Raw genomic sequence first — 13,410 nt, 5'->3', positions numbered from 1 at the left:
ACCCCCAATGGAAGAAGTAGGGGAAAGAATGAAGGAGCTGAAGGTTATTAGGATCCTATAGGAAGAACAACAATATCAACTAACTGAACCCGCCAGAGCTCCCAGGGACATAACTATCAGCCAATGAGTATAGATGAATGGGTTCATGGCTCCAGCCACATATATAGTAGAGGATGGCCTTATCTGGCATCAATGGGCAAGAAAGCCTTTGGTCTTGTGAAGGCTTGATATCACTAATACTTTCAACATAAATAGGTGTTCAATTTTTGTCAAAGGCTTTTTTAGCATCTAATGAGATAGCCATGTGAGTTTTTTTCTTTCAGTTTGTTTATATGGTGGATAACTTTGACACACTTTCATATATTGAAACATCACTGCATCCATGGGATGAAGCCTACTTGATCATGATTGATGATGTTTGCGATGCCCTCCTGGGTTTTATTTGTGCTTATTTTATTGAGTTATTTTTACATCAATGTTCATAAACCAGTCTGAAGATCTCTTTCCTTGTTGAGTCTTTGCGTGATTTAGGCATCAGGGTGACTGTGGCTTTCCTAGAATAAGTTCAGTAGTTTTCCTTCTGTTTCTATTTTGTGTAATATTCTGAGGAGTATTGGTATTAGCTCTTCTTTCAAAATTTGGTACAATTTTTTGAAAACAGTTTGGCCCTTGGTATTATTTTGGTTGGGAGATTTTAATGACTACTTTTATTTCTTTAAGAGTTATAGAACTATTCAAATTGATTATCTGATCTTGATTTAAGTTTTTTAAGTGATATATTTATTGAAGATTTTCCATTTTGTGGAGTACTAACTTTTGGAGTAAGACCTAATGATCCTGTGCATTTCTTCAGTGTCTGTAATTATGTCTCCCTTTTCACTTTGATTTTGTTATTTGGATACTCATTTGCTGAATTTTGGATAGGTTGGCAAAGAGTTTCTCTATCTTGTTGATTTTCCCAAAGAACAAGGGACCAGCTAAATGGTTGATTTGGGAGAAAAATCCATGAGGTGCTGAGAAGTAGTTATATTCTTTTGGTTTTGGATGAAATATCCTGTAGTTATCTGTTAAATCTATTTGGGTCATAACTTCTGTTAGTTTCACTGTGTCTCTGTTTAGTTTCTGTTTCCATGATCTGTTCATTGATGAGAGTGGGGTATTGAAGTCTCCCACTATTATTGTGTGAGGTGCAATGTGTGCTTTGAAGCAAAGTTTCTTTTATGGATGCACATGCCATAACATTTGGGGGCATAGGTATTCATAATTGAGAGTTAATATTGGTAGGTTCTTCCTTTGGTGAGTATTAAATATCCTTCCTCATTTTGTGAAAATTTTTGGTGGAAAGTTGATTTAATTTGATATTAATATGATTACTCCTGCTCATTTCTTGGGACCATTTGCTTGGAAACTTTTTTCTAGCCTTTCACTCTGAGGTACTGTCTGTTACAATGAGAAGGACAAACCTAAGGATAATAGGTATAGAAGAGAATGAAGACCCCCGACTTAAAGGGCCAGTAAATATCTTCAACAAAATTATAGAAAAAAATTCCCTAACATAAAGAAAGGGATGCCCATAAACATACAAGAAGCCTACAGAACTCCAAATAGATTGGACCAGAAAAGAAATTACTCCCATCACATAAGAGTCAAAACCTCTAATGCACAAACAAAGAAAGTATAGTAAAAGCAGTAAGGAAAAAATATCAAGTAGCATAAAGGTGCACTTACCAGAATTAAACCAGACTTCTCAACAGAGACTGTGAAAGCCAGAAGATCCTGGGCAGATGTCATAAAAACCCTAAAAGAACACAAATGACAGCCCAGGCTGCTGTATTCAGCAAAGCTTTCAATTAACATAGATGGAGAAACCAAGATATTCTATAACAAAACCAAATTTACACAATATCTTTCCATAAATCCAGCCCTACAATGGATAATAGGGGGAAAACTCCAACACAAGGAGGGAAAATACACTGTAAAAAAGACAAGAAAGTAGTCTTCTCGCAACAAATCCAAAAGAAGAGAGAGGTATAAATATAATTATACCTCTAACAACAAAAATAACAGGAAACAGCTATCACTATTCCTTAATATCTCTAAAATCAATGGACTCAATTCACCAATAAAAAGACATAGACTAACAGACTGGATACTTAAACAGCACACAGCATTTTGCTGGATACAAGGAACACACCTCAGTGACACAGACAGACACTACCTCAGAGTAAAAAGCTAGAAAACAATTTTCCAAGCAAATAGTCCCAAGAAAAAAACTGGATTATCTATTCCAATATAGAATAAAATTTACTTTCAAGGAAACTTTATCAGAAAAGATAAGGAAGGACACTTCATATTCATCAAAGGAAAAATCCACCAAGATGAACTCTCAATCCTGAATATCTATTCTCCAAATGCAAGGGTACCTACATTCATAAAATAGCCTTATTTAAGCTCAAAGCACGCATTGTACCTCATACAGTAATAGTGGCAGATTTCAGCACACCACCCTCATCAATAAACAGATCATGGAAAAAGAAACTAAACAGAGACAAAGAGAAACTAACATAAGTTATGAACCAAAGAATTTGAAAGATATTTATAGAACATTTCATCCTAAAACAAAAGAATTCAATTTCTACTCAGCACCTCATGGTACCTTCTTCAAAATTGATTATTTAATTGGACACAAAACAGGACTCAATAGATACAAGGAGCTTGAAATCATCCCATGCATACTATCTGACTACCATGGATTAAGGCTGGTCTTCAATAACAACAAAAATGAGAGAAAGCCCATATACATGGAAGCTGAACAATGCTCTACTCAATGATAACCTGGTCAAGGAAGAAATAAAGAAAGAAATTAAAAACTTTCTTAGAATTTAATGAAAATGAAGATACAACATACCCAATCTTATAGGACACAGTAAAAGCAGTGCTAAGAGGAAAACGCAGAGCTCTGAGTTTGTTTGAAGTCTATTTGGCAAATATTAAATTTCCTGCACCGGCTTGTCATGGGTATACTTGTAAATGATAACCATGTTTAAAAACTCCAGATATATTAGGCAGAGCAGTATGTACTATAGGAAACCTACAAATCTACTTGGGAAGGAGAAGTAAAATAGATTTTATGAATGGATGGTAGCCAGTGGAGGGGAAGATTTGAATGCTAGGATCATGTGAGAAACGAGAGGAAAGATGGGGAGGAAGAAATGATTGAGGAGGGGCACAGCTATAACAAAAGGTCGTTTGAGGGATTATGGGGAAACATAGTCCTATGAGATCAAAATGATGTCTTCAAATGATGAGGGGAATGGAACCCAATTTTGTCATTGATTGTCACCAAACAAAGCTTATAGTGCCTCAACTTGTTTTCATCCAAATGAGTTGTTGGCTGTTAGAATTCCATGGAAATTCCCAAACAACCCAGGGTGTTTCCAAGACAATATGCTGCCCTCCACCAAAGGAAACCAAGGTTCCATTTCTGAAACAAAGCACACATACAACTCATTGAACATGGAGAGATTTTCCTTGAGTCAACATGTTCTAGTATGGGGAGGTACTCTGCAGACTATCAAAAGAAAAAAGTAAACACCAAGCCAACCACAAAACTTTTCATGCTAGAATGTTTCCTGCTTGCAATACATGATAGGGCAATGGTGGCACAAAGCTTGTGGGAATAACCAACCAGTGTCTGATTTAACTTAAGGCATGCTCCATGATATGGAACCCATACCTGACACTGATTGTGTTACCTGAAACCAGAGACTACCTAAGTCAGAGACCTAAAGTAAGATAAAATATTACTGCTCTAAAGAAAAAATAATAATGAAATGACCCTGAATGATATTCTGCTATCCTCATTGATTAGTGTCTTATTCAACCATCATCATATTACCAGAGAAATGGGAACAAATATAGAGACCCACAGGTAGGTTATGCAGAGAGAAATGAAATGGGAGAGAGAGAGTGAGAGAGAGAGAGAGAGAGAGAGAGAGAGAGAGAGAGAGAGAGAGAGAGAGAGAGGGCATCATAGCATGGAATAGAGAGCTCTAATTGGGATGTATCCCTCACACACCTTCCCTCAGAGCTCAGAGAGGACAAAGTGCAGAAGAGAACACAGAAAAAAGTGTAAGAGCCAGAGAGGGTATGGAGGAAACCAGGAGAACAAGGCCTTCTGTAACAATGAGAAAAACACATATGAACTCATAGCATTTACATGTAAAACAATCTTATGTTATCACAGGTTCTTCAGAGATCTGCACTAGGTTTACTGGATATATATATATGTGTGTGTGTGTGTGTGTGTGTGTGTGTGTGTGTGTGTGTGTATACATACATTCACACACACGAAAGTGTAAATAAGTAAGACTCTGATTTTTGTGTCTTTTCATGAAGTTCTTGGTAAAGTATTGTTTGTCTTGTCCAATTCAGTATAACTTTTTTGTTTTATTTTGGTTTACTGTATTTTGTTGTTATGTTTTGTTGTGATAGCTTGGAAGTATATGCTTTTCTAATGAGAGACAGAAGTGGAGTAGAATCAGATGAAATATGAAGTAAGGAGGAATGGAGAGGAGTAGAGGGAGAAAAAAAGAAATAATATTATGTTGTATGAGAAAATCAATTAATATTGATAATAATATTAATAGCCTGTATTCAATTATTTAGATCCTGAAAAACAGAAGGAAGAATACTTGAGGAGAAACCAAAATTCTCAACATTTTTGTTTTAATCAATAGTACATCGGGACTGCCATCTCCTTATTACTGATAATTATGCTGTGGTTATGCAAGATGTTAATATTAAAGAAAGTTCAACAATGTGTGCAAAAAATAATGCATTTGTAAGTTTAATTTTTGTAAATCTAAAATATCAAATTAGAAAAGTATAATTAAGCAAATAATCTTGACAAAATATTATTGGATTTTTATCTTTTCAGAATATTCTCCAAAATAAAAACTAATCTTTTCATTTATTATTTTAATCATGTCAATCAACTAGCTGATCTACCACAAAGAACAAGTACCTGAGAAAGTAAAGAAAGCATACTAAAGGTAAGAGAATCTACATTGTAAATCAAAGGCAGTCCTTCATCAGAATGCAGTGGACACTAAGTCTTCCCATTTCTGCCTTTACCCATCTGACTAGGAAGACATAGAGAAGGTCAGCATTTAAATACTATTAACTATGTTTAATTACCCTTGTGGGGTTTCTGTCTTATCACTGTAATGTATTACCTGGTGCCTGCTAAATAACACGCTGTTGTATTTAACTGGGCATCATTTCATATACCGACAACTCACTTCACAGTAGTTCTTGCAATAGATATATACTGCTACCTATTTTTAGTATTGATTAATATTTCTGTAGGTATTTACTCTTCCCCTGTCAGAGTAATGCAGAATAATCCATTTTTTTGCATGGTAGAGCAGTTGTTTGGGTTCTAGAAATACTAACTGCACTGTTTTCCCTAAGAACAATTCGGAGGCCCTCAAGTTGGAACAAATAGCAATCAATTCTTTCTCCTTTGTTGTCTAGTAGTGTTTATTCATCCCATCCAATACAGTAAATATTTTGCTGAATAACTTGATTATTAGGAGTTAATGCTCTTGATCTATTAGTAATTTTGTTCTGATAACCATTTTGCAGTGGTCTCCTATATACTAGACAATATTCTAGCTGCTGCCTGGCAAACAGAACAGCAACAAGAGACCCTGTCTCTCACGAAAGGAAGCAAAGAAATGGCCATGAAAAATGACCTTTGATCTTGATATGCATGCCATGGAAGAGCTGCAGAGTTGCACAGCTGCACTTTAGCTAGTGACCATTTGCATATGGAAATATAAACAAGCATCATACATTATACAAAATAGAAAAAGAAGAAATAAAAGAAGCCATGCCTTGGTGCTGCTAGCATTTCTCATCATCTTGACTGTATTGATATTTTCTCAATACTTATTGCATCTTCCTCTCTTCTCATTGATATCATAACGAGACCATAGTTGTACAGTAGAACCCATTGTGGCTTTCCTAGCCTTTTGCCTTCATCTATAAATTTTGTCTATATGAACTAAATAAAAATGGTGAAAATGGACTCAAGAAGGAAGAAGCAAAAGGATGAAAAATCTTAAGAGTATTAACAATAATTTTGTCCTCTGATCACTTCCTCTGATCTATTGAAAGATGGATGTTGATTTGGAAATGAATTTGTGCACAAAAATGTAGATGTTGGGAGAGATGGGTAACGCTGAGATATGAGTCCCCAGTCTGGGGCAAGAGTTCTTAGTCACTATAATGGGATTGACTGGCCTGAGCTTGGATTCAGCTGAGTCTCCGAGCAACTTCATGAGAATGTATATCCTGCCATAGGTCAAACTCCTTCATGGCCATGTGGTTCTCAGTACTGTTTTCCAAGTTCCTACTTGGATGGTGTGGTAATACTGCTTACAGTGCTAAACCTTTTTCATAGTCCAAAGTCCCAATTCTTCAATCAAACAAATAAAAACAGCATTGCCAGGCCTTTCATAGTAATAGCTCATTCTCATATATACTTTTATGCAGATACTTCTGCATCTTCAAGTTGCCTTGCCCCACGTGACGTATGTCCCCTAATAAGTGCACACTTCCCAATCTTTTCCACACAGTTCTCCTTCCTGGCAAACAAGTACTCAAATATATGAGCCAATAGAGGCCATTCTTAATCAAACTACCAATATTGTCAAGCAATTCATGTTGAATTTTAATATTTTGCTATAACCACTTCTACATATGAAAAACCATTTAGCAAGCTCTACCAGCTGATAGTTCTAAACTTGTAAATTTAAAAAGCAACAAGAAAAATATACTATGCCCTGTAAGATATTCAAGTACAAGTTTTGAGAAAGATTGAAGAGTTTGGAGAAAAGCCTGTGTTCCTTGTAGGCAAAACATTACTGACATATTTAATAATAATGAAATATAAGCCCCAAGTAGGGTAAAACAAAAATGAATTTTGTATGACAAAGACATATATGCAACAAACTTGGTTATGTTAGTTTTTAGATTTTTGTGTCTGGGAGCAATTTCAAAGCTACAAAAACAAATGTCTGAATGATATTGTGAAGGTCAATATTTCCACTCAGATCTGAAAGACAGAATTTTTGTGCAAATTGTTCACTTCTCTGTCAGGAGTGTACTTACTTCCTTGTTTATTTTTTAAAAAGCATCGCATGAAACAACTCAGTTTGCTTTTACATAATCTAGTTCTTTCAGCTTTGTATACATTTACAGATACAGACTCTTTCTCATTAAGAGTGTCCTATTTGACACATAGTTGAACCTTCCTTAAGAGACATAGCAATTTAAGTTACTTAATAGTCGCATGCATGGTAATTTATTAGCAAACAACCAAAATCTTCTACCTTGGAAATAGGACAGGAAGGCTTAATATAAAATATGCTTGTAAGGTTAGAGATTATATTTGAAAAGAACATGAATGGTGTTTTATACTTCCTGAGATAATGCAATTTAAATGCACTTTAATGCATGATGAAATATTAATCTTTATACATGTATCTGTATAGTTCATCTAAATTGTAATATACAATCATACTGTGAACAAGCAAGAGAAAAAACATTTTTCAGTGTGTTCTCTTAATTTCATTCTAAGGATGTTTAGTGAAATATGCATGGTGTTAAAATGTTATTGATATTTAATACAAAACCATAAGGTCCTTTTGGAAATGTTTCAATTAACTGTGATATCCATAAGAGAGAATTGAGTTTTCATGAGCATGTACCTCAAAAAACAATCTCCCAAAATGGAGCATCAGTTGTATGAAACAGCTAGGTCCACAAGTCAGAAAAACTACTGGATCAGGCCAATTATTATGTTTAAGATAACTGTGTTTCTGAAAAGCATTCTGAGTTTTGATTATGTAAATCATTTTTTAATTTTAAAATTATGTTTAGAGTTCAGTTGTCATCCCCTCCCAGTCTGCCCTCCCACAGTTCCTCATCCTATTCCTCCTCTTCTTATCTGCAAGTAGATTTCCCCATCCTCCCACACCCCAACAGGCCTGCCAACTCCCTGAGGACTCAAGTCTCTCAAGGGTTAGGAACATCTTCTCTCACTGAGACCAGACTAGGCAGTTTTTTGCTGTAGATGTGCCAGGGGGCTTTGGACCAGCACATGTATGCTGCCTGATTGGTGGCTCAGTGACTGAGAGATTTCAGCAGTCCATGTAAGTTGAGACTGCTGGTCTTCCTATGGGATAGCCCTCTTCTTCAGTTTCCTCCGGCGTTTTCTCAATTCAACCTCAAGCGTCCCCATTGGTTGGGCATTAATATCTGCATCTGTCTTAGTCAGTTGCTTGTTGGGCCTCTTAGAGGTCAGCCATGGTAGGCTCCTGTCTATAAACACATAAGTAATAGTTCCAGGTTTTGGAGCCTCTCCTTGAGATGGATCCCATGTTGGGCCAGTCACTGAACTGCTGTTCCTTCAGGCTCTTCTCCATTTTTGTCCCCGCAGTTCTTTTAGACAGGAACAATTTTGGATCAGAGTTTTTGAATGTGGGATGGCAACCACATCCCTTCACTTGGTGTCCTGTCTTTATACTGGAGGTAGAACCTACAAGGTCCCTCTCCCCACTGTTGGGCATTTCATCTAAGGTCCCTCCCTTTGAATCCTGAGAGTTTTTCACCTCCTTTGTCTCTGGTACTTTCTAGAGAGTCCTCCCCATCTCCCAACCCCCAAGGTTGCATATTTCCATTCACTCTGCTGGCCCTCAGGTAGCATCTCAGCTGTCCTTCCCCATACTTGATCATGTTCCCCAGGATCACAGCTTACATTTTCATTGGCTCATGACTGCATTCATTTAAAATAGGGATATATTAGTTGATTTCCTCACAGTAAAGTTAGGTAAGTTCATATTTTTCTTTTACTGCACTTCTGTGTCTTTTATAAAACCCAATTTGAATGTTCTAGTCCCTACTTCTGTCTTTTGTCTGGGTTCTGGTTTTATGTTGTCTTTCAGTAATTTACCTCAGGAAATTATCTAATCCAGTAGAATTAGGTTCTTCAGGTCATAAAATGCCACAATAAAGGTACAGTTCCTTATTTTAAGTTTCTAATTATCTACGACTTACAAGATAACTTTGATTTGTAATGTGCCATTTGTAATTAGAATTTTGTGACACAGCAATATATGAAGCAAGATGTTTTGTTAAATAGCAAATATAAAAGAAAGAAATCCATCACATATATAGTCACCAAAACCAGACAATATCATGGATGCCAAGAAGTGCATGCTGACAGGAGCCTGATATAGCTGTTTCATGAGAGTCTCTGCCAGACTCTTACAAATACAGAGGCTGATGCTTGCAGCCAACCATTGAACGAACAGGGTCCCAAATGGAGGAGTTAGAGAAAGGACTGAAGTTGCTGAAGGGATTTGCAATCCCATAAGAAGAACACAATATCAATATCAGCCAGACCGTCCAGAGCTCCCAGGCACTGAACCATCATCCCAAGAGAACATGGGGATGGATCTATCGCTCCATCAGCAAATGTATAAAAGGATAGCCTTGTCAGCATCAATGGGAAGAGAGGCCCTTGGTCCTGTCAAGGCTTAATGCCTCTGTATGAGGGAATGTCAGGGCGGTGAGGAGGGAGGGAATTGGGGAACACCCTCATAGAATCAGGGGTGTGGGTTTCCAGAGGGGAAATTGGGAAATTGCATAATATTTAAAATGTAAATTTACAAGTGTAGTTCAAAAAGAAAGAAAGAAAAGAAGAAGAGAAAGTAATGTTCTCAATGGTTGCTCAAGAGAGTGGGGGACGGGAGGGAGAACGTTATAATGCTCTAAGAAATATTTTCAAATATATTCTCATGGGGATGGGGGTTCAGAATCACTAGAGATTAAGATCTATGCTAATCCAGACCTAAGTTGCTATTATCATATATACTGAAAAGGAATTTTTAAAAAGTGTTAATGAATTTTGGTTGAGTTAATACATATAATTGAGAAAGAGCATTTTGTCTCAGATTTAAAATCCTTCAGTGTTGGTTTTAGTCTCCAATATACATTGAAATGAAGACTTGTAACATTCAATATGAAATAAGATGATTAAAAATTAAAGTTTGGATTAACTTTAAACTTGGTCAAAAAGGATATGTGCCTCAAGTATTTCCTATTACCTATGTTCTTTCATATGCCCCCTGCCTAGAATTTGATATGTCTGCACAAATATGAAAAGGAATAAACATAGATTACTCAACTTCAGATCATGAGAAAGAAAATAGCATCAGATGACGAGCAGCTGAATCTAGTGTGTAGGCAAGTACAAAATTGTTCTCAATGATTTCCAGAAAGCATTTGAAGTACAAAAACAGTAAACTTTGAAATTTAGATCTTTGCTGCCTACAGATTGGGAAAGGATCTTCGCCAACTCTACATCTGACAGAGGGCTAATATCCAAAATTTATATATATATATATATATATATATATATATATATATATTCAAGAAATTAAACACGAACAACCCAAATACCCCAATTAAAACATGGGGCACAGAGCTCAACAGAGAATTCACAGCAGAGGACTCTCAAAAGACTGAGTAGCACTTAAAGAAATGTTCAGTTCCTTAGTTACCAGGGAGTTGCAAATGAAAACATTCCTGTGGTTTTGTCTTACATCCACCAGAATGGCTAAGATAAAAAACACAAGAGATAGCACATGCTGGCTGGGATACTGAGAGTGAGGGGAACACTCCTTCATTGCTGGTGGGAGTACAATCTTGTACAACCACTTTAGAAATCAATTGGATGGTTTCTCAGAAAACTGGGAATAGTTCTACATCAAGACCCAGTTATACCACTCCTGGGCATATACACAAAAGATACCCCACTATACTCCAGGGACACTTGCTGAAGTATGCTCATGGCAGCTCTACCTGTAATAGCCAGAAAGTGGAAAAAATCTAGATGTCTCTCAACTATAGAAGAGACTTTTAAAAAATGTGGTACGTCTACACAGTAGAGTACTATTCAGTTATTAAAAACATAGACATCATGAATTTTGCAGGCAAATGGATAGATCTTGAGAATATTGTCCTGAGTGAGGTAACCCATCTCAAAAGTCCCATTATAAGTGGATTTTAGCCACAAAATACAGATCCATTTTACACGTCATAGAACAAAGAAGCTAAGCAAGAAGGAAGGCATGAGAGGAGATGCATGCGTCTCACTTAGAATTGTGAATAAAACAGTCATAATAGGCAGATGGAGGGAGGGAACTGGGCAGGATAGGGGATGGGAAGGTGAATCATTGGGGGTCAGGATTAGGTGTCCTAAGGACAGATTGCCAGGAGAATGAATGAATCTGCAACTCATTGTAGTGGGGAGGTAGGGAGCATCTCCAGAAAGGGACAGAGACCTGAGATAAGGTATCAATGGGAGTGTCCTTATCTGTGACTCTCAGCATTGGATATGGAACCTGAAGAGGCTACCTTTTTTAGCCAGGCAGGAAGCCCCCCCCCCAAACAGCTAGAGTGACATTGATTCACTGACACTCAAACTTTCAACCCTAAATGTATCCTGTCTACAAGAAATGCAGGGACAGAGGAAGAAACAAGACTGAGGAATGGCCAACCCAAAACCAACCTAACTTGAGACCCATCCCATGTGCAAGGACCAATTCCTGACATTAATAATGATTCTCAGTTATGCTTGCTGACAGGAGTCAAGTATGGCTGTCCACTGAGAGGCTTGAACTAGCAGCAGACTCAGACAGATTCAGACACCAACAGACAAACATGGAATTTGGGGACTCTTATGGAAGCATTGGATTAGGAATGGAGTGCCATAACAGGGACAAGAACTCCACAGGAAGACCAACTGAGTCAACTAACCTCAACCCTTGGGGATCTCAGAGACAGAACCAGCAAGCAAGAATATACGTGGGCTGGAACTAGGTCTCTCTGCGCATATGTAGTAGATATTCAACTTGGTCTTCATGTGGGTCCAGACAACTGGAGCAGGGTTATCCCAAAAGCTGTTACCTGTACATGGGATATGGTTTTCTAAATGGACTGGCTTGTCTGAACTCAGTGGGAGATGATATACCTAGCCTCATTGAGACTTGATCTGCCAGGGTGGGGGAATAACCAGGGTGGCACCCTCCCACTCAGAGGACAAGGGGAGTATAGATTGGGGAAAAAATTTCAAGAGGAGGTGACTGGGAGGGGTCAACAAGTGGAATGGAAAGTGAATAAAATAAGAATAAGAAAAAAGAAATTTAGGAGTTTGCCTAGAATGATTAAGTTATATGCTGTTGTGATACTATGTATTTCACATTTAATATGATTAATAAATTCAAATTATTTATGCATAACACAGCCAGAATACAGCAAATACAGAGGCGAATGCCAGCAGCAAACCACTGAACTGAGAATAGGTCCCCTATTGAAGGAATCAGAGAAAGAACTGGAAGAGCTTGAAGGGGCTCGAGACCCCAAAAGTACAACAATGCCAAGCAACCAGAGCCTCCAGGGACTAAGCCACTACCTAAAGACTATACATGGACTGACCCTGGACTCTGACCCCATAGGTAGCAATGAATATACTAGTAAGAGCACCAGTGGAAGCGGAAGCCCTGGGTCCTGCTAAGACTGAACCCCCAGTGAACTAGTCTATGGGGGGAGGGCGGCAATGGTGGGAGGGTTGGGAGGGGAACACCCATAAGGAAGGGGAGGGGGGAGGGGGATGTTTGCCCGGAAACCGGGAAAGGGAATAACACTCGAAATGTATATAAGAAATACTCAAGTTAATAAAAAAAAAAAAAAAAAGATTTATTCACCATGAAAAAAAAAAAAAAAAAAAAAAAAACAATAATTTTCTCTTCATATACTAAGGGTAGTGGCGTCTTTAAAAATGAGATGACCATTCAACAACCAATCCATTAGAGCACTGACGGTTGGCATCATATAATATACTGTTCCATGTAAAGACAGTATTTTTTACATTTCCACTAGCAATTGGAGGTATAGGAATGACAGAGTGTTAGGGTTTTTGGGCCAGATACTATGTTGAGATGTTTTATAGGACATAAGACATAAGAGATGCTCAAACTTAGAAATTAAGGGAAGAAGAAATTTGCTTAATTATTTATTTATTTTTCTACTCCAGATTTTATTCACTTCCTGGCCCATGCCCCCAAGGGGTTCCACATCCCACACCTCCTCTCCCCACTCCCCCCACTCCCACCTCCAGCCACCAAGGATGTCCCTACCTCACCCACCCCACCAGACCTCTAAACTTCCTGGGGCCTCCAATCTCTTGAGGGTTAGTTGCGTCTTCTCTGAACCCAGACCTGGGAGTCCTCTGCTGTACATGTGTTGGGGGCCTCATCTCAGCTGGTGTATGATACC

Source organism: Rattus norvegicus, chromosome 1 (assembly GCF_021556685.1).
Source record: "Rattus norvegicus strain SHRSP/BbbUtx chromosome 1, alternate assembly SHRSP_T2T, whole genome shotgun sequence".
Classification (NCBI taxonomy): domain Eukaryota; kingdom Metazoa; phylum Chordata; class Mammalia; order Rodentia; family Muridae; genus Rattus; species Rattus norvegicus.
The sequence above is the reverse complement of the archived record's forward strand: the minus strand, read 5'-3'. Positions refer to the sequence as shown.